The following is a 19,137-nucleotide window of genomic DNA, read 5'->3' as shown; positions in this document are numbered from 1 at the left end:
AAAGGCAATCTCAAAAAGTGGATGAAATTGCATATACTGTAGCCATAATTTGTGGTACAGATTGTTGGATGAAATACAAACTAACCTTTCTTACTTATTTCAAAGCGAGGGCACATATTTCAGCCTTGTGGGAAAAAACGGACAAAGAGTTGAAATTCCACAAGGCAGTGACAAAAAGCTTACAGCACCTGGTATTCCCAGGCGGTCTCCCATCCATGTACTAACCAGGCCCGACCCTGCTTAGCTTCCGAAATCGGACGAGATCAGGCGTACTCAGGCCGGTGTGGCCGTAAGCGAAAGGCAATCTCAAAAAGTGGATGAAATTGCATATACTGTAGCCATAATTTGTGGTACAGATTGTTGGATGAAATACAAACTAACCTTGCTTACTTATTTCAAAGCGAGGGCACATATTTCAGCCTTGTGGGAAAAAACGGACAAAGAGTTGAAATTCCACAAGGCAGTGACAAAAAGCTTACAGCACCTGGTATTCCCAGGCGGTCTCCCATCCAAGTACTAACCAGGCCCGACCCTGCTTAGGTTCCGAGATCGGACGAGATCAGGCGTACTCAGGCCGGTGTGGCCGTAAGCGAAAGGCAATCTCAAAAAGTGGATGAAATTGCATATACTGTAGCCATAATTTGTAGCACAGATTGTTGGATGAAATACAAACTAACCTTGCTTACTTATTTCAAAGCGAGGGCACATATTTCAGCCTTGTGGGAAAAAACGGACAAAGAGTTGAAATTCCACAAGGCAGTGACAAAAAGCTTACAGCACCTGGTATTCCCAGGCGGTCTCCCATCCAAGTACTAACCAGGCCCGACCCTGCTTAGCTTCCGAGATCGTACGAGATCAGGCGTACTCAGGCCGGTGTGGCCGTAAGCGAGAAACTATCTCTTGGTGCACTATGTAAAGTCAAAGTGAGCCTGATTAACAGCTGTTGCATTTTCACCATTTAGATAAGCATCTTTGTGTCACTCAAAAAGTGGAAGAAATTGCATATACTGTAGCCATAATTTGTAGCACAGATTGTTGGATGAAATACAAACTAACCTTGCTTACTTATTTCAAAGCGAGGGCACATATTTCAGCCTTGTGGGAAAAAACGGACAAAGAGTTGAAATTCCACAAGGCAGTGACAAAAAGCTTACAGCACCTGGTATTCCCAGGCGGTCTCCCATCCAAGTACTAACCAGGCCCGACCCTGCTTAGCTTCCGAGATCGGACGAGATCAGGCGTACTCAGGCCGATGTGGCCGTAAGCGAAAGGCAATCTCAAAAAGTGGATGAAATTGCATATACTGTAGCCATAATTTGTAGCACAGATTGTTGGATGAAATACAAACTAACCTTGCTTACTTATTTCAAAGCGAGGGCACATATTTCAGCCTTGTGGGAAAAAACGGACAAAGAGTTGAAATTCCACAAGGCAGTGACAAAAAGCTTACAGCACCTGGTATTCCCAGGCGGTCTCCAATCCAAGTACTAACCAGGCCCGACCCTGCTTAGCTTCCGAGATCGTGCGAGATCAGGCGTACTCAGGCCGGTGTGGCCGTAAGCGAAAGGCAATCTCAAAAAGTGGATGAAATTGCATATACTGTAGCCATAATTTGTAGCACAGATTGTTGGATGAAATACAAACTAACCTTGCTTACTTATTTCAAAGCGAGGGCACATATTTCAGCCTTGTGGGAAAAAACGGACAAAGAGTTGAAATTCCACAAGGCAGTGACAAAAAGCTTACAGCACCTGGTAATCCCAGGCGGTCTCCCATCCAAGTACTAACCAGGCCCGACCCTGCTTAGCTTCCGAGATCGTACGAGATCAGGCGTACTCAGGCCGGTGTGGCCGTAAGCGAGAAACTATCTCTTGGTGCACTATGTAAAGTCAAAGTGAGCCTGATTAACAGCTGTTGCATTTTCACCATTTAGATAAGCATCTTTGTGTCACTCAAAAAGTGGAAGAAATTGCATATACTGTAGCCATAATTTGTAGCACAGATTGTTGGATGAAATACAAACTAACCTTGCTTACTTATTTCAAAGCGAGGGCACATATTTCAGCCTTGTGGGAAAAAACGGACAAAGAGTTGAAATTCCACAAGGCAGTGACAAAAAGCTTACAGCACCTGGTATTCCCAGGCGGTCTCCCATCCAAGTACTAACCAGGCCCGACCCTGCTTAGCTTCCGAGATCGGACTAGATCAGGCGTACTCAGGCCGGTGTGGCCGTAAGCGAAAGGCAATCTCAAAAAGTGGATGAAATTGCATATACTGTAGCCATAATTTGTGGTACAGATTGTTGGATGAAATACAAACTAACCTTGCTTACTTATTTCAAAGCGAGGGCACATATTTCAGCCTTGTGGGAAAAAACGGACAAAGAGTTGAAATTCCACAAGGCAGTGACAAAAAGCTTACAGCACCTGGTATTCCCAGGCGGTCTCCCATCCAAGTACTAACCAGGCCCGACCCTGCTTAGGTTCCGAGATCGGACGAGATCAGGCGTACTCAGGCCGGTGTGGCCGTAAGCGAAAGGCAATCTCAAAAAGTGGATGAAATTGCATATACTGTAGCCATAATTTGTGGTACAGATTGTTGGATGAAATACAAACTAACCTTGCTTACTTATTTCAAAGCGAGGGCACATATTTCAGCCTTGTGGGAAAAAACGGACAAAGAGTTGAAATTCCACAAGGCAGTGACAAAAAGCTTACAGCACCTGGTATTCCCAGGCGGTCTCCCATCCAAGTACTAACCAGGCCCGACCCTGCTTAGGTTCCGAGATCGGACGAGATCAGGCGTACTCAGGCCGATGTGGCCGTAAGCGAAAGGCAATCTCAAAAAGTGGATGAAATTGCATATACTGTAGCCATAATTTGTAGCACAGATTGTTGGATGAAATACAAACTAACCTTGCTTACTTATTTCAAAGCGAGGGCACATATTTCAGCCTTGTGGGAAAAAACGGACAAAGAGTTGAAATTCCACAAGGCAGTGACAAAAAGCTTACAGCACCTGGTATTCCCAGGCGGTCTCCCATCCAAGTACTAACCAGGCCCGACCCTGCTTAGCTTCCGAGATCGGACGAGATCAGGCGTACTCAGGCCGGTGTGGCCGTAAGCGAAAGGCAATCTCAAAAAGTGGATGAAATTGCATATACTGTAGCCATAATTTGTAGCACAGATTGTTGGATGAAATACAAACTAACCTTGCTTACTTATTTCAAAGCGAGGGCACATATTTCAGCCTTGTGGGAAAAAACGGACAAAGAGTTGAAATTCCACAAGGCAGTGACAAAAAGCTTACAGCACCTGGTATTCCCAGGCGGTCTCCCATCCAAGTACTAACCAGGCCCGACCCTGCTTAGCTTCCGAGATCGGACGAGATCAGGCGTACTCAGGCCGGTGTGGCCGTAAGCGAGAAACTATCTCTTGGTGCACTATGTAAAGTCAAAGTGAGCCTGATTAACAGCTGTTGCATTTTCACCATTTAGATAAGCATCTTTGTGTCACTCAAAAAGTGGAAGAAATTGCATATACTGTAGCCATAATTTGTAGCACAGATTGTTGGATGAAATACAAACTAACCTTGCTTACTTATTTCAAAGCGAGGGCACATATTTCAGCCTTGTGGGAAAAAACGGACAAAGAGTTGAAATTCCACAAGGCAGTGACAAAAAGCTTACAGCACCTGGTATTCCCAGGCGGTCTCCCATCCAAGTACTAACCAGGCCCGACCCTGCTTAGCTTCCGAGATCGGACGAGATCAGGCGTACTCAGGCCGGTGTGGCCGTAAGCGAAAGGCAATCTCAAAAAGTGGATGAAATTGCATATACTGTAGCCATAATTTGTGGTACAGATTGTTGGATGAAATACAAACTAACCTTGCTTACTTATTTCAAAGCGAGGGCACATATTTCAGCCTTGTGGGAAAAAACGGACAAAGAGTTGAAATTCCACAAGGCAGTGACAAAAAGCTTACAGCACCTGGTATTCCCAGGCGGTCTCCCATCCAAGTACTAACCAGGCCCGACCCTGCTTAGCTTCCGAGATCGGACGAGATCAGGCGTACTCAGGCCGGTGTGGCCGTAAGCGAAAGGCAATCTCAAAAAGTGGATGAAATTGCATATACTGTAGCCATAATTTGTAGCACAGATTGTTGGATGAAATACAAACTAACCTTGCTTACTTATTTCAAAGCGAGGGCACATATTTCAGCCTTGTGGGAAAAAACGGACAAAGAGTTGAAATTCCACAAGGCAGTGACAAAAAGCTTACAGCACCTGGTATTCCCAGGCGGTCTCCCATCCAAGTACTAACCAGGCCCGACCCTGCTTAGCTTCCGAGATCGGACGAGATCAGGCGTACTCAGGCCGGTGTGGCCGTAAGCGAAAGGCAATCTCAAAAAGTGGATGAAATTGCATATACTGTAGCCATAATTTGTAGCACAGATTGTTGGATGAAATACAAACTAACCTTGCTTACTTATTTCAAAGCGAGGGCACATATTTCAGCCTTGTGGGAAAAAACGGACAAAGAGTTGAAATTCCACAAGGCAGTGACAAAAAGCTTACAGCACCTGGTATTCCCAGGCGGTCTCCCATCCAAGTACTAACCAGGCCCGACCCTGCTTAGCTTCCGAGATCGGACGAGATCAGGCGTACTCAGGCCGGTGTGGCCGTAAGCGAGAAACTATCTCTTGGTGCACTATGTAAAGTCAAAGTGAGCCTGATTAACAGCTGTTGCATTTTCACCATTTAGATAAGCATCTTTGTGTCACTCAAAAAGTGGAAGAAATTGCATATACTGTAGCCATAATGTGTAGCACAGATTGTTGGATGAAATACAAACTAACCTTTCTTACTTATTTCAAAGCGAGGGCACATATTTCAGCCTTGTGGGAAAAAACGGACAAAGAGTTGAAATTCCACAAGGCAGTGACAAAAAGCTTACAGCACCTGGTATTCCCAGGCGGTCTCCCATCCAAGTACTAACCAGGCCCGACCCTGCTTAGCTTCCGAGATCGGACGAGATCAGGCGTACTCAGGCCGGTGTGGCCGTAAGCGAAAGGCAATCTCAAAAAGTGGATGAAATTGCATATACTGTAGCCATAATTTGTGGTACAGATTGTTGGATGAAATACAAACTAACCTTGCTTACTTATTTCAAAGCGAGGGCACATATTTCAGCCTTGTGGGAAAAAACGGACAAAGAGTTGAAATTCCACAAGGCAGTGACAAAAAGCTTACAGCACCTGGTATTCCCAGGCGGTCTCCCATCCAAGTACTAACCAGGCCCGACCCTGCTTAGCTTCCGAGATCGGACGAGATCAGGCGTACTCAGGCCGGTGTGGCCGTAAGCGAAAGGCAATCTCAAAAAGTGGATGAAATTGCATATACTGTAGCCATAATTTGTGGTACAGATTGTTGGATGAAATACAAACTAACCTTGCTTACTTATTTCAAAGCGAGGGCACATATTTCAGCCTTGTGGGAAAAAACGGACAAAGAGTTGAAATTCCACAAGGCAGTGACAAAAAGCTTACAGCACCTGGTATTCCCAGGCGGTCTCCCATCCAAGTACTAACCAGGCCCGACCCTGCTTAGCTTCCGAGATCGGACGAGATCAGGCGTACTCAGGCCGGTGTGGCCGTAAGCGAAAGGCAATCTCAAAAAGTGGATGAAATTGCATATACTGTAGCCATAATTTGTAGCACAGATTGTTGGATGAAATACAAACTAACCTTGCTTACTTATTTCAAAGCGAGGGCACATATTTCAGCCTTGTGGGAAAAAACGGACAAAGAGTTGAAATTCCACAAGGCAGTGACAAAAAGCTTACAGCACCTGGTATTCCCAGGCGGTCTCCCATCCAAGTACTAACCAGGCCCGACCCTGCTTAGCTTCCGAGATCGGACGAGATCAGGCGTACTCAGGCCGGTGTGGCCGTAAGCGAAAGGCAATCTCAAAAAGTGGATGAAATTGCATATACTGTAGCCATAATTTGTGGTACAGATTGTTGGATGAAATACAAACTAACCTTGCTTACTTATTTCAAAGCGAGGGCACATATTTCAGCCTTGTGGGAAAAAACGGACAAAGAGTTGAAATTCCACAAGGCAGTGACAAAAAGCTTACAGCACCTGGTATTCCCAGGCGGTCTCCCATCCAAGTACTAACCAGGCCCGACCCTGCTTAGCTTCCGAGATCGGACGAGATCAGGCGTACTCAGGCCGGTGTGGCCGTAAGCGAAAGGCAATCTCAAAAAGTGGATGAAATTGCATATACTGTAGCCATAATTTGTAGCACAGATTGTTGGATGAAATACAAACTAACCTTGCTTACTTATTTCAAAGCGAGGGCACATATTTCAGCCTTGTGGGAAAAAACGGACAAAGAGTTGAAATTCCACAAGGCAGTGACAAAAAGCTTACAGCACCTGGTATTCCCAGGCGGTCTCCCATCCAAGTACTAACCAGGCCCGACCCTGCTTAGCTTCCGAGATCGGACGAGATCAGGCGTACTCAGGCCGGTGTGGCCGTAAGCGAAAGGCAATCTCAAAAAGTGGATGAAATTGCATATACTGTAGCCATAATTTGTAGCACAGATTGTTGGATGAAATACAAACTAACCTTGCTTACTTATTTCAAAGCGAGGGCACATATTTCAGCCTTGTGGGAAAAAACGGACAAAGAGTTGAAATTCCACAAGGCAGTGACAAAAAGCTTACAGCACCTGGTATTCCCAGGCGGTCTCCCATCCAAGTACTAACCAGGCCCGACCCTGCTTAGCTTCCGAGATCGGACGAGATCAGGCGTACTCAGGCCGGTGTGGCCGTAAGCGAGAAACTATCTCTTGGTGCACTATGTAAAGTCAAAGTGAGCCTGATTAACAGCTGTTGCATTTTCACCATTTAGATAAGCATCTTTGTGTCACTCAAAAAGTGGAAGAAATTGCATATACTGTAGCCATAATTTGTAGCACAGATTGTTGGATGAAATACAAACTAACCTTGCTTACTTATTTCAAAGCGAGGGCACATATTTCAGCCTTGTGGGAAAAAACGGACAAAGAGTTGAAATTCCACAAGGCAGTGACAAAAAGCTTACAGCACCTGGTATTCCCAGGCGGTCTCCCATCCAAGTACTAACCAGGCCCGACCCTGCTTAGCTTCCGAGATCGGACGAGATCAGGCGTACTCAGGCCGGTGTGGCCGTAAGCGAAAGGCAATCTCAAAAAGTGGATGAAATTGCATATACTGTAGCCATAATTTGTGGTACAGATTGTTGGATGAAATACAAACTAACCTTGCTTACTTATTTCAAAGCGAGGGCACATATTTCAGCCTTGTGGGAAAAAACGGACAAAGAGTTGAAATTCCACAAGGCAGTGACAAAAAGCTTACAGCACCTGGTATTCCCAGGCGGTCTCCCATCCAAGTACTAACCAGGCCCGACCCTGCTTAGCTTCCGAGATCGGACGAGATCAGGCGTACTCAGGCCGGTGTGGCCGTAAGCGAAAGGCAATCTCAAAAAGTGGATGAAATTGCATATACTGTAGCCATAATTTGTGGTACAGATTGTTGGATGAAATACAAACTAACCTTGCTTACTTATTTCAAAGCGAGGGCACATATTTCAGCCTTGTGGGAAAAAACGGACAAAGAGTTGAAATTCCACAAGGCAGTGACAAAAAGCTTACAGCACCTGGTATTCCCAGGCGGTCTCCCATCCAAGTACTAACCAGGCCCGACCCTGCTTAGCTTCCGAGATCGGACGAGATCAGGCGTACTCAGGCCGGTGTGGCCGTAAGCGAAAGGCAATCTCAAAAAGTGGATGAAATTGCATATACTGTAGCCATAATTTGTAGCACAGATTGTTGGATGAAATACAAACTAACCTTGCTTACTTATTTCAAAGCGAGGGCACATATTTCAGCCTTGTGGGAAAAAACGGACAAAGAGTTGAAATTCCACAAGGCAGTGACAAAAAGCTTACAGCACCTGGTATTCCCAGGCGGTCTCCCATCCAAGTACTAACCAGGCCCGACCCTGCTTAGCTTCCGAGATCGGACGAGATCAGGCGTACTCAGGCCGGTGTGGCCGTAAGCGAAAGGCAATCTCAAAAAGTGGATGAAATTGCATATACTGTAGCCATAATTTGTAGCACAGATTGTTGGATGAAATACAAACTAACCTTGCTTACTTATTTCAAAGCGAGGGCACATATTTCAGCCTTGTGGGAAAAAACGGACAAAGAGTTGAAATTCCACAAGGCAGTGACAAAAAGCTTACAGCACCTGGTATTCCCAGGCGGTCTCCCATCCAAGTACTAACCAGGCCCGACCCTGCTTAGCTTCCGAGATCGGACGAGATCAGGCGTACTCAGGCCGGTGTGGCCGTAAGCGAGAAACTATCTCTTGGTGCACTATGTAAAGTCAAAGTGAGCCTGATTAACAGCTGTTGCATTTTCACCATTTAGATAAGCATCTTTGTGTCACTCAAAAAGTGGAAGAAATTGCATATACTGTAGCCATAATTTGTAGCACAGATTGTTGGATGAAATACAAACTAACCTTGCTTACTTATTTCAAAGCGAGGGCACATATTTCAGCCTTGTGGGAAAAAACGGACAAAGAGTTGAAATTCCACAAGGCAGTGACAAAAAGCTTACAGCACCTGGTATTCCCAGGCGGTCTCCCATCCAAGTACTAACCAGGCCCGACCCTGCTTAGCTTCCGAGATCGGACGAGATCAGGCGTACTCAGGCCGGTGTGGCCGTAAGCGAAAGGCAATCTCAAAAAGTGGATGAAATTGCATATACTGTAGCCATAATTTGTGGTACAGATTGTTGGATGAAATACAAACTAACCTTGCTTACTTATTTCAAAGCGAGGGCACATATTTCAGCCTTGTGGGAAAAAACGGACAAAGAGTTGAAATTCCACAAGGCAGTGACAAAAAGCTTACAGCACCTGGTATTCCCAGGCGGTCTCCCATCCAAGTACTAACCAGGCCCGACCCTGCTTAGCTTCCGAGATCGGACGAGATCAGGCGTACTCAGGCCGGTGTGGCCGTAAGCGAAAGGCAATCTCAAAAAGTGGATGAAATTGCATATACTGTAGCCATAATTTGTAGCACAGATTGTTGGATGAAATACAAACTAACCTTGCTTACTTATTTCAAAGCGAGGGCACATATTTCAGCCTTGTGGGAAAAAACGGACAAAGAGTTGAAATTCCACAAGGCAGTGACAAAAAGCTTACAGCACCTGGTATTCCCAGGCGGTCTCCCATCCAAGTACTAACCAGGCCCGACCCTGCTTAGCTTCCGAGATCGGACGAGATCAGGCGTACTCAGGCCGGTGTGGCCGTAAGCGAAAGGCAATCTCAAAAAGTGGATGAAATTGCATATACTGTAGCCATAATTTGTAGCACAGATTGTTGGATGAAATACAAACTAACCTTGCTTACTTATTTCAAAGCGAGGGCACATATTTCAGCCTTGTGGGAAAAAACGGACAAAGAGTTGAAATTCCACAAGGCAGTGACAAAAAGCTTACAGCACCTGGTATTCCCAGGCGGTCTCCCATCCAAGTACTAACCAGGCCCGACCCTGCTTAGCTTCCGAGATCGGACGAGATCAGGCGTACTCAGGCCGGTGTGGCCGTAAGCGAGAAACTATCTCTTGGTGCACTATGTAAAGTCAAAGTGAGCCTGATTAACAGCTGTTGCATTTTCACCATTTAGATAAGCATCTTTGTGTCACTCAAAAAGTGGAAGAAATTGCATATACTGTAGCCATAATGTGTAGCACAGATTGTTGGATGAAATACAAACTAACCTTGCTTACTTATTTCAAAGCGAGGGCACATATTTCAGCCTTGTGGGAAAAAACGGACAAAGAGTTGAAATTCCACAAGGCAGTGACAAAAAGCTTACAGCACCTGGTATTCCCAGGCGGTCTCCCATCCAAGTACTAACCAGGCCCGACCCTGCTTAGCTTCCGAGATCGGACGAGATCAGGCGTACTCAGGCCGGTGTGGCCGTAAGCGAAAGGCAATCTCAAAAAGTGGATGAAATTGCATATACTGTAGCCATAATTTGTGGTACAGATTGTTGGATGAAATACAAACTAACCTTGCTTACTTATTTCAAAGCGAGGGCACATATTTCAGCCTTGTGGGAAAAAACGGACAAAGAGTTGAAATTCCACAAGGCAGTGACAAAAAGCTTACAGCACCTGGTATTCCCAGGCGGTCTCCCATCCAAGTACTAACCAGGCCCGACCCTGCTTAGCTTCCGAGATCGGACGAGATCAGGCGTACTCAGGCCGGTGTGGCCGTAAGCGAGAAACTATCTCTTGGTGCACTATGTAAAGTCAAAGTGAGCCTGATTAACAGCTGTTGCATTTTCACCATTTAGATAAGCATCTTTGTGTCACTCAAAAAGTGGAAGAAATTGCATATACTGTAGCCATAATTTGTAGCACAGATTGTTGGATGAAATACAAACTAACCTTGCTTACTTATTTCAAAGCGAGGGCACATATTTCAGCCTTGTGGGAAAAAACGGACAAAGAGTTGAAATTCCACAAGGCAGTGACAAAAAGCTTACAGCACCTGGTATTCCCAGGCGGTCTCCCATCCAAGTACTAACCAGGCCCGACCCTGCTTAGCTTCCGAGATCGGACGAGATCAGGCGTACTCAGGCCGGTGTGGCCGTAAGCGAAAGGCAATCTCAAAAAGTGGATGAAATTGCATATACTGTAGCCATAATTTGTAGCACAGATTGTTGGATGAAATACAAACTAACCTTGCTTACTTATTTCAAAGCGAGGGCACATATTTCAGCCTTGTGGGAAAAAACGGACAAAGAGTTGAAATTCCACAAGGCAGTGACAAAAAGCTTACAGCACCTGGTATTCCCAGGCGGTCTCCCATCCAAGTACTAACCAGGCCCGACCCTGCTTAGCTTCCGAGATCGGACGAGATCAGGCGTACTCAGGCCGGTGTGGCCGTAAGCGAAAGGCAATCTCAAAAAGTGGATGAAATTGCATATACTGTAGCCATAATTTGTAGCACAGATTGTTGGATGAAATACAAACTAACCTTGCTTACTTATTTCAAAGCGAGGGCACATATTTCAGCCTTGTGGGAAAAAACGGACAAAGAGTTGAAATTCCACAAGGCAGTGACAAAAAGCTTACAGCACCTGGTATTCCCAGGCGGTCTCCCATCCAAGTACTAACCAGGCCCGACCCTGCTTAGCTTCCGAGATCGGACGAGATCAGGCGTACTCAGGCCGGTGTGGCCGTAAGCGAAAGGCAATCTCAAAAAGTGGATGAAATTGCATATACTGTAGCCATAATTTGTAGCACAGATTGTTGGATGAAATACAAACTAACCTTGCTTACTTATTTCAAAGCGAGGGCACATATTTCAGCCTTGTGGGAAAAAACGGACAAAGAGTTGAAATTCCACAAGGCAGTGACAAAAAGCTTACAGCACCTGGTATTCCCAGGCGGTCTCCCATCCAAGTACTAACCAGGCCCGACCCTGCTTAGCTTCCGAGATCGGACGAGATCAGGCGTACTCAGGCCGGTGTGGCCGTAAGCGAGAAACTATCTCTTGGTGCACTATGTAAAGTCAAAGTGAGCCTGATTAACAGCTGTTGCATTTTCACCATTTAGATAAGCATCTTTGTGTCACTCAAAAAGTGGAAGAAATTGCATATACTGTAGCCATAATTTGTAGCACAGATTGTTGGATGAAATACAAACTAACCTTGCTTACTTATTTCAAAGCGAGGGCACATATTTCAGCCTTGTGGGAAAAAACGGACAAAGAGTTGAAATTCCACAAGGCAGTGACAAAAAGCTTACAGCACCTGGTATTCCCAGGCGGTCTCCCATCCAAGTACTAACCAGGCCCGACCCTGCTTAGCTTCCGAGATCGGACGAGATCAGGCGTACTCAGGCCGGTGTGGCCGTAAGCGAAAGGCAATCTCAAAAAGTGGATGAAATTGCATATACTGTAGCCATAATTTGTGGTACAGATTGTTGGATGAAATACAAACTAACCTTGCTTACTTATTTCAAAGCGAGGGCACATATTTCAGCCTTGTGGGAAAAAACGGACAAAGAGTTGAAATTCCACAAGGCAGTGACAAAAAGCTTACAGCACCTGGTATTCCCAGGCGGTCTCCCATCCAAGTACTAACCAGGCCCGACCCTGCTTAGCTTCCGAGATCGGACGAGATCAGGCGTACTCAGGCCGGTGTGGCCGTAAGCGAAAGGCAATCTCAAAAAGTGGATGAAATTGCATATACTGTAGCCATAATTTGTAGCACAGATTGTTGGATGAAATACAAACTAACCTTGCTTACTTATTTCAAAGCGAGGGCACATATTTCAGCCTTGTGGGAAAAAACGGACAAAGAGTTGAAATTCCACAAGGCAGTGACAAAAAGCTTACAGCACCTGGTATTCCCAGGCGGTCTCCCATCCAAGTACTAACCAGGCCCGACCCTGCTTAGCTTCCGAGATCGGACGAGATCAGGCGTACTCAGGCCGGTGTGGCCGTAAGCGAAAGGCAATCTCAAAAAGTGGATGAAATTGCATATACTGTAGCCATAATTTGTAGCACAGATTGTTGGATGAAATACAAACTAACCTTGCTTACTTATTTCAAAGCGAGGGCACATATTTCAGCCTTGTGGGAAAAAACGGACAAAGAGTTGAAATTCCACAAGGCAGTGACAAAAAGCTTACAGCACCTGGTATTCCCAGGCGGTCTCCCATCCAAGTACTAACCAGGCCCGACCCTGCTTAGCTTCCGAGATCGGACGAGATCAGGCGTACTCAGGCCGGTGTGGCCGTAAGCGAGAAACTATCTCTTGGTGCACTATGTAAAGTCAAAGTGAGCCTGATTAACAGCTGTTGCATTTTCACCATTTAGATAAGCATCTTTGTGTCACTCAAAAAGTGGAAGAAATTGCATATACTGTAGCCATAATTTGTAGCACAGATTGTTGGATGAAATACAAACTAACCTTGCTTACTTATTTCAAAGCGAGGGCACATATTTCAGCCTTGTGGGAAAAAACGGACAAAGAGTTGAAATTCCACAAGGCAGTGACAAAAAGCTTACAGCACCTGGTATTCCCAGGCGGTCTCCCATCCAAGTACTAACCAGGCCCGACCCTGCTTAGCTTCCGAGATCGGACGAGATCAGGCGTACTCAGGCCGGTGTGGCCGTAAGCGAAAGGCAATCTCAAAAAGTGGATGAAATTGCATATACTGTAGCCATAATTTGTGGTACAGATTGTTGGATGAAATACAAACTAACCTTGCTTACTTATTTCAAAGCGAGGGCACATATTTCAGCCTTGTGGGAAAAAACGGACAAAGAGTTGAAATTCCACAAGGCAGTGACAAAAAGCTTACAGCACCTGGTATTCCCAGGCGGTCTCCCATCCAAGTACTAACCAGGCCCGACCCTGCTTAGCTTCCGAGATCGGACGAGATCAGGCGTACTCAGGCCGGTGTGGCCGTAAGCGAGAAACTATCTCTTGGTGCACTATGTAAAGTCAAAGTGAGCCTGATTAACAGCTGTTGCATTTTCACCATTTAGATAAGCATCTTTGTGTCACTCAAAAAGTGGAAGAAATTGCATATACTGTAGCCATAATTTGTAGCACAGATTGTTGGATGAAATACAAACTAACCTTGCTTACTTATTTCAAAGCGAGGGCACATATTTCAGCCTTGTGGGAAAAAACGGACAAAGAGTTGAAATTCCACAAGGCAGTGACAAAAAGCTTACAGCACCTGGTATTCCCAGGCGGTCTCCCATCCAAGTACTAACCAGGCCCGACCCTGCTTAGCTTCCGAGATCGGACGAGATCAGGCGTACTCAGGCCGGTGTGGCCGTAAGCGAAAAGCAATCTCAAAAAGTGGATGAAATTGCATATACTGTAGCCATAATTTGTAGCACAGATTGTTGGATGAAATACAAACTAACCTTGCTTACTTATTTCAAAGCGAGGGCACATATTTCAGCCTTGTGGGAAAAAACGGACAAAGAGTTGAAATTCCACAAGGCAGTGACAAAAAGCTTACAGCACCTGGTATTCCCAGGCGGTCTCCCATCCAAGTACTAACCAGGCCCGACCCTGCTTAGCTTCCGAGATCGGACGAGATCAGGCGTACTCAGGCCGGTGTGGCCGTAAGCGAAAGGCAATCTCAAAAAGTGGATGAAATTGCATATACTGTAGCCATAATTTGTAGCACAGATTGTTGGATGAAATACAAACTAACCTTGCTTACTTATTTCAAAGCGAGGGCACATATTTCAGCCTTGTGGGAAAAAACGGACAAAGAGTTGAAATTCCACAAGGCAGTGACAAAAAGCTTACAGCACCTGGTATTCCCAGGCGGTCTCCCATCCAAGTACTAACCAGGCCCGACCCTGCTTAGCTTCCGAGATCGGACGAGATCAGGCGTACTCAGGCCGGTGTGGCCGTAAGCGAAAGGCAATCTCAAAAAGTGGATGAAATTGCATATACTGTAGCCATAATTTGTAGCACAGATTGTTGGATGAAATACAAACTAACCTTGCTTACTTATTTCAAAGCGAGGGCACATATTTCAGCCTTGTGGGAAAAAACGGACAAAGAGTTGAAATTCCACAAGGCAGTGACAAAAAGCTTACAGCACCTGGTATTCCCAGGCGGTCTCCCATCCAAGTACTAACCAGGCCCGACCCTGCTTAGCTTCCGAGATCGGACGAGATCAGGCGTACTCAGGCCGGTGTGGCCGTAAGCGAGAAACTATCTCTTGGTGCACTATGTAAAGTCAAAGTGAGCCTGATTAACAGCTGTTGCATTTTCACCATTTAGATAAGCATCTTTGTGTCACTCAAAAAGTGGAAGAAATTGCATATACTGTAGCCATAATTTGTAGCACAGATTGTTGGATGAAATACAAACTAACCTTGCTTACTTATTTCAAAGCGAGGGCACATATTTCAGCCTTGTGGGAAAAAACGGACAAAGAGTTGAAATTCCACAAGGCAGTGACAAAAAGCTTACAGCACCTGGTATTCCCAGGCGGTCTCCCATCCAAGTACTAACCAGGCCCGACCCTGCTTAGCTTCCGAGATCGGACGAGATCAGGCGTACTCAGGCCGGTGTGGCCGTAAGCGAAAGGCAATCTCAAAAAGTGGATGAAATTGCATATACTGTAGCCATAATTTGTGGTACAGATTGTTGGATGAAATACAAACTAACCTTGCTTACTTATTTCAAAGCGAGGGCACATATTTCAGCCTTGTGGGAAAAAACGGACAAAGAGTTGAAATTCCACAAGGCAGTGACAAAAAGCTTACAGCACCTGGTATTCCCAGGCGGTCTCCCATCCAAGTACTAACCAGGCCCGACCCTGCTTAGCTTCCGAGATCGGACGAGATCAGGCGTACTCAGGCCGGTGTGGCCGTAAGCGAAAGGCAATCTCAAAAAGTGGATGAAATTGCATATACTGTAGCCATAATTTGTAGCACAGATTGTTGGATGAAATACAAACTAACCTTGCTTACTTATTTCAAAGCGAGGGCACATATTTCAGCCTTGTGGGAAAAAACGGACAAAGAGTTGAAATTCCACAAGGCAGTGACAAAAAGCTTACAGCACCTGGTATTCCCAGGCGGTCTCCCATCCAAGTACTAACCAGGCCCGACCCTGCTTAGCTTCCGAGATCGGACGAGATCAGGCGTACTCAGGCCGGTGTGGCCGTAAGCGAAAGGCAATCTCAAAAAGTGGATGAAATTGCATATACTGTAGCCATAATTTGTAGCACAGATTGTTGGATGAAATACAAACTAACCTTGCTTACTTATTTCAAAGCGAGGGCACATATTTCAGCCTTGTGGGAAAAAACGGACAAAGAGTTGAAATTCCACAAGGCAGTGACAAAAAGCTTACAGCACCTGGTATTCCCAGGCGGTCTCCCATCCAAGTACTAACCAGGCCCGACCCTGCTTAGCTTCCGAGATCGGACGAGATCAGGCGTACTCAGGCCGGTGTGGCCGTAAGCGAGAAACTATCTCTTGGTGCACTATGTAAAGTCAAAGTGAGCCTGATTAACAGCTGTTGCATTTTCACCATTTAGATAAGCATCTTTGTGTCACTCAAAAAGTGGAAGAAATTGCATATACTGTAGCCATAATTTGTAGCACAGATTGTTGGATGAAATACAAACTAACCTTGCTTACTTATTTCAAAGCGAGGGCACATATTTCAGCCTTGTGGGAAAAAACGGACAAAGAGTTGAAATTCCACAAGGCAGTGACAAAAAGCTTACAGCACCTGGTATTCCCAGGCGGTCTCCCATCCAAGTACTAACCAGGCCCGACCCTGCTTAGCTTCCGAGATCGGACGAGATCAGGCGTACTCAGGCCGGTGTGGCCGTAAGCGAAAGGCAATCTCAAAAAGTGGATGAAATTGCATATACTGTAGCCATAATTTGTGGTACAGATTGTTGGATGAAATACAAACTAACCTTGCTTACTTATTTCAAAGCGAGGGCACATATTTCAGCCTTGTGGGAAAAAACGGACAAAGAGTTGAAATTCCACAAGGCAGTGACAAAAAGCTTACAGCACCTGGTATTCCCAGGCGGTCTCCCATCCAAGTACTAACCAGGCCCGACCCTGCTTAGCTTCCGAGATCGGACGAGATCAGGCGTACTCAGGCCGGTGTGGCCGTAAGCGAGAAACTATCTCTTGGTGCACTATGTAAAGTCAAAGTGAGCCTGATTAACAGCTGTTGCATTTTCACCATTTAGATAAGCATCTTTGTGTCACTCAAAAAGTGGAAGAAATTGCATATACTGTAGCCATAATTTGTAGCACAGATTGTTGGATGAAATACAAACTAACCTTGCTTACTTATTTCAAAGCGAGGGCACATATTTCAGCCTTGTGGGAAAAAACGGACAAAGAGTTGAAATTCCACAAGGCAGTGACAAAAAGCTTACAGCACCTGGTATTCCCAGGCGGTCTCCCATCCAAGTACTAACCAGGCCCGACCCTGCTTAGCTTCCGAGATCGGACGAGATCAGGCGTACTCAGGCCGGTGTGGCCGTAAGCGAAAGGCAATCTCAAAAAGTGGATGAAATTGCATATACTGTAGCCATAATTTGTAGCACAGATTGTTGGATGAAATACAAACTAACCTTGCTTACTTATTTCAAAGCGAGGGCACATATTTCAGCCTTGTGGGAAAAAACGGACAAAGAGTTGAAATTCCACAAGGCAGTGACAAAAAGCTTACAGCACCTGGTATTCCCAGGCGGTCTCCCATCCAAGTACTAACCAGGCCCGACCCTGCTTAGCTTCCGAGATCGGACGAGATCAGGCGTACTCAGGCCGGTGTGGCCGTAAGCGAAAGGCAATCTCAAAAAGTGGATGAAATTGCATATACTGTAGCCATAATTTGTAGCACAGATTGTTGGATGAAATACAAACTAACCTTGCTTACTTATTTCAAAGCGAGGGCACATATTTCAGCCTTGTGGGAAAAAACGGACAAAGAGTTGAAATTCCACAAGGCAGTGACAAAAAGCTTACAGCACCTGGTATTCCCAGGCGGTCTCCCATCCAAGTACTAACCAGGCCCGACCCTGCTTAGCTTCCGAGATCGGACGAGATCAGGCGTACTCAGGCCGGTGTGGCCGTAAGCGAAAGGCAATCTCAAAAAGTGGATGAAATTGCATATACTGTAGCCATAATTTGTAGCACAGATTGTTGGATGAAATACAAACTAACCTTGCTTACTTATTTCAAAGCGAGGGCACATATTTCAGCCTTGTGGGAAAAAACGGACAAAGAGTTGAAATTCCACAAGGCAGTGACAAAAAGCTTACAGCACCTGGTATTCCCAGGCGGTCTCCCATCCAAGTACTAACCAGGCCCGACCCTGCTTAGCTTCCGAGATCGGACGAGATCAGGCGTACTCAGGCCGGTGTGGCCGTAAGCGAGAAACTATCTCTTGGTGCACTATGTAAAGTCAAAGTGAGCCTGATTAACAGCTGTTGCATTTCACCATTTAGATAAGCATCTTTGTGTCACTCAAAAAGTGGAAGAAATTGCATATACTGTAGCCATAATTTGTAGCACAGATTGTTGGATGAAATACAAACTAACCTTGCTTACTTATTTCAAAGCGAGGGCACATATTTCAGCCTTGTGGGAAAAAACGGACAAAGAGTTGAAATTCCACAAGGCAGTGACAAAAAGCTTACAGCACCTGGTATTCCCAGGCGGTCTCCCATCCAAGTACTAACCAGGCCCGACCCTGCTTAGCTTCCGAGATCGGACGAGATCAGGCGTACTCAGGCCGGTGTGGCCGTAAGCGAAAGGCAATCTCAAAAAGTGGATGAAATTGCATATACTGTAGCCATAATTTGTGGTACAGATTGTTGGATGAAATACAAACTAACCTTGCTTACTTATTTCAAAGCGAGGGCACATATTTCAGCCTTGTGGGAAAAAACGGACAAAGAGTTGAAATTCCACAAGGCAGTGACAAAAAGCTTACAGCACCTGGTATTCCCAGGCGGTCTCCCATCCAAGTACTAACCAGGCCCGACCCTGCTTAGCTTCCGAGATCGGACGAGATCAGGCGTACTCAGGCCGGTGTGGCCGTAAGCGAGAAACTATCTCTTGGTGCACTATGTAAAGTCAAAGTGAGCCTGATTAACAGCTGTTGCATTTTCACCATTTAGATAAGCATCTTTGTGTCACTCAAAAAGTGGAAGAAATTGCATATACTGTAGCCATAATTTGTAGCACAGATTGTTGGATGAAATACAAACTAACCTTGCTTACTTATTTCAAAGCGAGGGCACATATTTCAGCCTTGTGGGAAAAAACGGACAAAGAGTTGAAATTCCACAAGGCAGTGACAAAAAGCTTACAGCACCTGGTATTCCCAGGCGGTCTCCCATCCAAGTACTAACCAGGCCCGACCCTGCTTAGCTTCCGAGATCGGACGAGATCAGGCGTACTCAGGCCGGTGTGGCCGTAAGCGAAAGGCAATCTCAAAAAGTGGATGAAATTGCATATACTGTAGCCATAATT

The 19,137-nt window shown here is 45.6% G+C and overlaps 58 non-coding genes and 2 pseudogenes across 58 annotated transcripts; all 60 read right to left on the bottom strand.

The window, feature by feature from the left end:
* Positions 1 to 176: 176 nt before the first annotated feature.
* Positions 177 to 295, bottom strand: LOC139398138 (5S ribosomal RNA). The gene has a single exon (XR_011631395.1). It is a non-coding gene; the product is annotated as a 5S ribosomal RNA (ribosomal RNA).
* Positions 296 to 472: 177 nt separating this feature from the next.
* On the bottom strand, positions 473 to 591 carry LOC139398137 (5S ribosomal RNA). The gene has a single exon (XR_011631394.1). It is a non-coding gene; the product is annotated as a 5S ribosomal RNA (ribosomal RNA).
* A 177-nt stretch (positions 592 to 768) lies between these two features.
* On the bottom strand, positions 769 to 887 carry LOC139398131 (5S ribosomal RNA). Its single transcript, XR_011631388.1, has one exon. It is a non-coding gene; the product is annotated as a 5S ribosomal RNA (ribosomal RNA).
* Positions 888 to 1,147: 260 nt separating this feature from the next.
* LOC139398132 (5S ribosomal RNA) lies at positions 1,148 to 1,266 on the bottom strand. Its single transcript, XR_011631389.1, has one exon. It is a non-coding gene; the product is annotated as a 5S ribosomal RNA (ribosomal RNA).
* A 177-nt stretch (positions 1,267 to 1,443) lies between these two features.
* LOC139398141 (5S ribosomal RNA) lies at positions 1,444 to 1,562 on the bottom strand (annotated as a pseudogene).
* A 177-nt stretch (positions 1,563 to 1,739) lies between these two features.
* LOC139398139 (5S ribosomal RNA) lies at positions 1,740 to 1,858 on the bottom strand. The gene has a single exon (XR_011631396.1). It is a non-coding gene; the product is annotated as a 5S ribosomal RNA (ribosomal RNA).
* Positions 1,859 to 2,118: 260 nt separating this feature from the next.
* Positions 2,119 to 2,237, bottom strand: LOC139398133 (5S ribosomal RNA). Its single transcript, XR_011631390.1, has one exon. It is a non-coding gene; the product is annotated as a 5S ribosomal RNA (ribosomal RNA).
* Positions 2,238 to 2,414: 177 nt separating this feature from the next.
* On the bottom strand, positions 2,415 to 2,533 carry LOC139398135 (5S ribosomal RNA). The gene has a single exon (XR_011631392.1). It is a non-coding gene; the product is annotated as a 5S ribosomal RNA (ribosomal RNA).
* Positions 2,534 to 2,710: 177 nt separating this feature from the next.
* LOC139398140 (5S ribosomal RNA) lies at positions 2,711 to 2,829 on the bottom strand (annotated as a pseudogene).
* A 177-nt stretch (positions 2,830 to 3,006) lies between these two features.
* LOC139398130 (5S ribosomal RNA) lies at positions 3,007 to 3,125 on the bottom strand. The gene has a single exon (XR_011631387.1). It is a non-coding gene; the product is annotated as a 5S ribosomal RNA (ribosomal RNA).
* Positions 3,126 to 3,302: 177 nt separating this feature from the next.
* Positions 3,303 to 3,421, bottom strand: LOC139398129 (5S ribosomal RNA). The gene has a single exon (XR_011631386.1). It is a non-coding gene; the product is annotated as a 5S ribosomal RNA (ribosomal RNA).
* A 260-nt stretch (positions 3,422 to 3,681) lies between these two features.
* Positions 3,682 to 3,800, bottom strand: LOC139398127 (5S ribosomal RNA). Its single transcript, XR_011631385.1, has one exon. It is a non-coding gene; the product is annotated as a 5S ribosomal RNA (ribosomal RNA).
* Positions 3,801 to 3,977: 177 nt separating this feature from the next.
* On the bottom strand, positions 3,978 to 4,096 carry LOC139398126 (5S ribosomal RNA). The gene has a single exon (XR_011631384.1). It is a non-coding gene; the product is annotated as a 5S ribosomal RNA (ribosomal RNA).
* Positions 4,097 to 4,273: 177 nt separating this feature from the next.
* Positions 4,274 to 4,392, bottom strand: LOC139398125 (5S ribosomal RNA). Its single transcript, XR_011631383.1, has one exon. It is a non-coding gene; the product is annotated as a 5S ribosomal RNA (ribosomal RNA).
* Positions 4,393 to 4,569: 177 nt separating this feature from the next.
* Positions 4,570 to 4,688, bottom strand: LOC139398123 (5S ribosomal RNA). Its single transcript, XR_011631381.1, has one exon. It is a non-coding gene; the product is annotated as a 5S ribosomal RNA (ribosomal RNA).
* Positions 4,689 to 4,948: 260 nt separating this feature from the next.
* On the bottom strand, positions 4,949 to 5,067 carry LOC139398122 (5S ribosomal RNA). The gene has a single exon (XR_011631380.1). It is a non-coding gene; the product is annotated as a 5S ribosomal RNA (ribosomal RNA).
* Positions 5,068 to 5,244: 177 nt separating this feature from the next.
* LOC139398121 (5S ribosomal RNA) lies at positions 5,245 to 5,363 on the bottom strand. The gene has a single exon (XR_011631379.1). It is a non-coding gene; the product is annotated as a 5S ribosomal RNA (ribosomal RNA).
* Positions 5,364 to 5,540: 177 nt separating this feature from the next.
* On the bottom strand, positions 5,541 to 5,659 carry LOC139398120 (5S ribosomal RNA). The gene has a single exon (XR_011631378.1). It is a non-coding gene; the product is annotated as a 5S ribosomal RNA (ribosomal RNA).
* Positions 5,660 to 5,836: 177 nt separating this feature from the next.
* LOC139398119 (5S ribosomal RNA) lies at positions 5,837 to 5,955 on the bottom strand. Its single transcript, XR_011631377.1, has one exon. It is a non-coding gene; the product is annotated as a 5S ribosomal RNA (ribosomal RNA).
* A 177-nt stretch (positions 5,956 to 6,132) lies between these two features.
* Positions 6,133 to 6,251, bottom strand: LOC139398118 (5S ribosomal RNA). The gene has a single exon (XR_011631376.1). It is a non-coding gene; the product is annotated as a 5S ribosomal RNA (ribosomal RNA).
* A 177-nt stretch (positions 6,252 to 6,428) lies between these two features.
* On the bottom strand, positions 6,429 to 6,547 carry LOC139398117 (5S ribosomal RNA). The gene has a single exon (XR_011631375.1). It is a non-coding gene; the product is annotated as a 5S ribosomal RNA (ribosomal RNA).
* Positions 6,548 to 6,724: 177 nt separating this feature from the next.
* Positions 6,725 to 6,843, bottom strand: LOC139398116 (5S ribosomal RNA). The gene has a single exon (XR_011631374.1). It is a non-coding gene; the product is annotated as a 5S ribosomal RNA (ribosomal RNA).
* A 260-nt stretch (positions 6,844 to 7,103) lies between these two features.
* Positions 7,104 to 7,222, bottom strand: LOC139398115 (5S ribosomal RNA). The gene has a single exon (XR_011631373.1). It is a non-coding gene; the product is annotated as a 5S ribosomal RNA (ribosomal RNA).
* A 177-nt stretch (positions 7,223 to 7,399) lies between these two features.
* Positions 7,400 to 7,518, bottom strand: LOC139398114 (5S ribosomal RNA). The gene has a single exon (XR_011631372.1). It is a non-coding gene; the product is annotated as a 5S ribosomal RNA (ribosomal RNA).
* A 177-nt stretch (positions 7,519 to 7,695) lies between these two features.
* On the bottom strand, positions 7,696 to 7,814 carry LOC139398111 (5S ribosomal RNA). Its single transcript, XR_011631370.1, has one exon. It is a non-coding gene; the product is annotated as a 5S ribosomal RNA (ribosomal RNA).
* Positions 7,815 to 7,991: 177 nt separating this feature from the next.
* Positions 7,992 to 8,110, bottom strand: LOC139398110 (5S ribosomal RNA). The gene has a single exon (XR_011631369.1). It is a non-coding gene; the product is annotated as a 5S ribosomal RNA (ribosomal RNA).
* A 177-nt stretch (positions 8,111 to 8,287) lies between these two features.
* On the bottom strand, positions 8,288 to 8,406 carry LOC139398109 (5S ribosomal RNA). Its single transcript, XR_011631368.1, has one exon. It is a non-coding gene; the product is annotated as a 5S ribosomal RNA (ribosomal RNA).
* A 260-nt stretch (positions 8,407 to 8,666) lies between these two features.
* On the bottom strand, positions 8,667 to 8,785 carry LOC139398108 (5S ribosomal RNA). The gene has a single exon (XR_011631367.1). It is a non-coding gene; the product is annotated as a 5S ribosomal RNA (ribosomal RNA).
* Positions 8,786 to 8,962: 177 nt separating this feature from the next.
* Positions 8,963 to 9,081, bottom strand: LOC139398107 (5S ribosomal RNA). The gene has a single exon (XR_011631366.1). It is a non-coding gene; the product is annotated as a 5S ribosomal RNA (ribosomal RNA).
* Positions 9,082 to 9,258: 177 nt separating this feature from the next.
* On the bottom strand, positions 9,259 to 9,377 carry LOC139398106 (5S ribosomal RNA). Its single transcript, XR_011631365.1, has one exon. It is a non-coding gene; the product is annotated as a 5S ribosomal RNA (ribosomal RNA).
* A 177-nt stretch (positions 9,378 to 9,554) lies between these two features.
* Positions 9,555 to 9,673, bottom strand: LOC139398105 (5S ribosomal RNA). Its single transcript, XR_011631364.1, has one exon. It is a non-coding gene; the product is annotated as a 5S ribosomal RNA (ribosomal RNA).
* Positions 9,674 to 9,933: 260 nt separating this feature from the next.
* LOC139398104 (5S ribosomal RNA) lies at positions 9,934 to 10,052 on the bottom strand. Its single transcript, XR_011631363.1, has one exon. It is a non-coding gene; the product is annotated as a 5S ribosomal RNA (ribosomal RNA).
* A 177-nt stretch (positions 10,053 to 10,229) lies between these two features.
* Positions 10,230 to 10,348, bottom strand: LOC139398103 (5S ribosomal RNA). The gene has a single exon (XR_011631362.1). It is a non-coding gene; the product is annotated as a 5S ribosomal RNA (ribosomal RNA).
* A 260-nt stretch (positions 10,349 to 10,608) lies between these two features.
* On the bottom strand, positions 10,609 to 10,727 carry LOC139398102 (5S ribosomal RNA). Its single transcript, XR_011631361.1, has one exon. It is a non-coding gene; the product is annotated as a 5S ribosomal RNA (ribosomal RNA).
* Positions 10,728 to 10,904: 177 nt separating this feature from the next.
* LOC139398100 (5S ribosomal RNA) lies at positions 10,905 to 11,023 on the bottom strand. Its single transcript, XR_011631359.1, has one exon. It is a non-coding gene; the product is annotated as a 5S ribosomal RNA (ribosomal RNA).
* A 177-nt stretch (positions 11,024 to 11,200) lies between these two features.
* Positions 11,201 to 11,319, bottom strand: LOC139398099 (5S ribosomal RNA). The gene has a single exon (XR_011631358.1). It is a non-coding gene; the product is annotated as a 5S ribosomal RNA (ribosomal RNA).
* Positions 11,320 to 11,496: 177 nt separating this feature from the next.
* On the bottom strand, positions 11,497 to 11,615 carry LOC139398098 (5S ribosomal RNA). Its single transcript, XR_011631357.1, has one exon. It is a non-coding gene; the product is annotated as a 5S ribosomal RNA (ribosomal RNA).
* Positions 11,616 to 11,875: 260 nt separating this feature from the next.
* LOC139398097 (5S ribosomal RNA) lies at positions 11,876 to 11,994 on the bottom strand. Its single transcript, XR_011631356.1, has one exon. It is a non-coding gene; the product is annotated as a 5S ribosomal RNA (ribosomal RNA).
* Positions 11,995 to 12,171: 177 nt separating this feature from the next.
* LOC139398096 (5S ribosomal RNA) lies at positions 12,172 to 12,290 on the bottom strand. The gene has a single exon (XR_011631355.1). It is a non-coding gene; the product is annotated as a 5S ribosomal RNA (ribosomal RNA).
* Positions 12,291 to 12,467: 177 nt separating this feature from the next.
* Positions 12,468 to 12,586, bottom strand: LOC139398095 (5S ribosomal RNA). The gene has a single exon (XR_011631354.1). It is a non-coding gene; the product is annotated as a 5S ribosomal RNA (ribosomal RNA).
* Positions 12,587 to 12,763: 177 nt separating this feature from the next.
* On the bottom strand, positions 12,764 to 12,882 carry LOC139398094 (5S ribosomal RNA). The gene has a single exon (XR_011631353.1). It is a non-coding gene; the product is annotated as a 5S ribosomal RNA (ribosomal RNA).
* Positions 12,883 to 13,142: 260 nt separating this feature from the next.
* Positions 13,143 to 13,261, bottom strand: LOC139398093 (5S ribosomal RNA). The gene has a single exon (XR_011631352.1). It is a non-coding gene; the product is annotated as a 5S ribosomal RNA (ribosomal RNA).
* A 177-nt stretch (positions 13,262 to 13,438) lies between these two features.
* LOC139398092 (5S ribosomal RNA) lies at positions 13,439 to 13,557 on the bottom strand. Its single transcript, XR_011631351.1, has one exon. It is a non-coding gene; the product is annotated as a 5S ribosomal RNA (ribosomal RNA).
* Positions 13,558 to 13,817: 260 nt separating this feature from the next.
* Positions 13,818 to 13,936, bottom strand: LOC139398091 (5S ribosomal RNA). The gene has a single exon (XR_011631350.1). It is a non-coding gene; the product is annotated as a 5S ribosomal RNA (ribosomal RNA).
* A 177-nt stretch (positions 13,937 to 14,113) lies between these two features.
* On the bottom strand, positions 14,114 to 14,232 carry LOC139398089 (5S ribosomal RNA). Its single transcript, XR_011631348.1, has one exon. It is a non-coding gene; the product is annotated as a 5S ribosomal RNA (ribosomal RNA).
* Positions 14,233 to 14,409: 177 nt separating this feature from the next.
* On the bottom strand, positions 14,410 to 14,528 carry LOC139398088 (5S ribosomal RNA). The gene has a single exon (XR_011631347.1). It is a non-coding gene; the product is annotated as a 5S ribosomal RNA (ribosomal RNA).
* A 177-nt stretch (positions 14,529 to 14,705) lies between these two features.
* LOC139398087 (5S ribosomal RNA) lies at positions 14,706 to 14,824 on the bottom strand. The gene has a single exon (XR_011631346.1). It is a non-coding gene; the product is annotated as a 5S ribosomal RNA (ribosomal RNA).
* Positions 14,825 to 15,084: 260 nt separating this feature from the next.
* LOC139398086 (5S ribosomal RNA) lies at positions 15,085 to 15,203 on the bottom strand. The gene has a single exon (XR_011631345.1). It is a non-coding gene; the product is annotated as a 5S ribosomal RNA (ribosomal RNA).
* A 177-nt stretch (positions 15,204 to 15,380) lies between these two features.
* On the bottom strand, positions 15,381 to 15,499 carry LOC139398085 (5S ribosomal RNA). The gene has a single exon (XR_011631344.1). It is a non-coding gene; the product is annotated as a 5S ribosomal RNA (ribosomal RNA).
* A 177-nt stretch (positions 15,500 to 15,676) lies between these two features.
* LOC139398084 (5S ribosomal RNA) lies at positions 15,677 to 15,795 on the bottom strand. Its single transcript, XR_011631343.1, has one exon. It is a non-coding gene; the product is annotated as a 5S ribosomal RNA (ribosomal RNA).
* Positions 15,796 to 15,972: 177 nt separating this feature from the next.
* Positions 15,973 to 16,091, bottom strand: LOC139398083 (5S ribosomal RNA). Its single transcript, XR_011631342.1, has one exon. It is a non-coding gene; the product is annotated as a 5S ribosomal RNA (ribosomal RNA).
* A 260-nt stretch (positions 16,092 to 16,351) lies between these two features.
* On the bottom strand, positions 16,352 to 16,470 carry LOC139398082 (5S ribosomal RNA). The gene has a single exon (XR_011631341.1). It is a non-coding gene; the product is annotated as a 5S ribosomal RNA (ribosomal RNA).
* A 177-nt stretch (positions 16,471 to 16,647) lies between these two features.
* On the bottom strand, positions 16,648 to 16,766 carry LOC139398081 (5S ribosomal RNA). The gene has a single exon (XR_011631340.1). It is a non-coding gene; the product is annotated as a 5S ribosomal RNA (ribosomal RNA).
* Positions 16,767 to 17,026: 260 nt separating this feature from the next.
* LOC139398080 (5S ribosomal RNA) lies at positions 17,027 to 17,145 on the bottom strand. The gene has a single exon (XR_011631339.1). It is a non-coding gene; the product is annotated as a 5S ribosomal RNA (ribosomal RNA).
* A 177-nt stretch (positions 17,146 to 17,322) lies between these two features.
* LOC139398078 (5S ribosomal RNA) lies at positions 17,323 to 17,441 on the bottom strand. The gene has a single exon (XR_011631337.1). It is a non-coding gene; the product is annotated as a 5S ribosomal RNA (ribosomal RNA).
* Positions 17,442 to 17,618: 177 nt separating this feature from the next.
* LOC139398077 (5S ribosomal RNA) lies at positions 17,619 to 17,737 on the bottom strand. The gene has a single exon (XR_011631336.1). It is a non-coding gene; the product is annotated as a 5S ribosomal RNA (ribosomal RNA).
* Positions 17,738 to 17,914: 177 nt separating this feature from the next.
* On the bottom strand, positions 17,915 to 18,033 carry LOC139398075 (5S ribosomal RNA). The gene has a single exon (XR_011631335.1). It is a non-coding gene; the product is annotated as a 5S ribosomal RNA (ribosomal RNA).
* A 259-nt stretch (positions 18,034 to 18,292) lies between these two features.
* On the bottom strand, positions 18,293 to 18,411 carry LOC139398074 (5S ribosomal RNA). The gene has a single exon (XR_011631334.1). It is a non-coding gene; the product is annotated as a 5S ribosomal RNA (ribosomal RNA).
* Positions 18,412 to 18,588: 177 nt separating this feature from the next.
* Positions 18,589 to 18,707, bottom strand: LOC139398073 (5S ribosomal RNA). Its single transcript, XR_011631333.1, has one exon. It is a non-coding gene; the product is annotated as a 5S ribosomal RNA (ribosomal RNA).
* A 260-nt stretch (positions 18,708 to 18,967) lies between these two features.
* LOC139398072 (5S ribosomal RNA) lies at positions 18,968 to 19,086 on the bottom strand. The gene has a single exon (XR_011631332.1). It is a non-coding gene; the product is annotated as a 5S ribosomal RNA (ribosomal RNA).
* Between the last annotated feature and the right edge of the window lie 51 nt (positions 19,087 to 19,137).

The sequence above is a fragment of the Oncorhynchus clarkii genome, unplaced genomic scaffold, assembly GCF_045791955.1.
Source record: "Oncorhynchus clarkii lewisi isolate Uvic-CL-2024 unplaced genomic scaffold, UVic_Ocla_1.0 unplaced_contig_1123_pilon_pilon, whole genome shotgun sequence".
Classification (NCBI taxonomy): Eukaryota; Metazoa; Chordata; class Actinopteri; order Salmoniformes; family Salmonidae; genus Oncorhynchus; species Oncorhynchus clarkii.
This window is presented reverse-complemented; position numbering and strand designations above follow the sequence as displayed.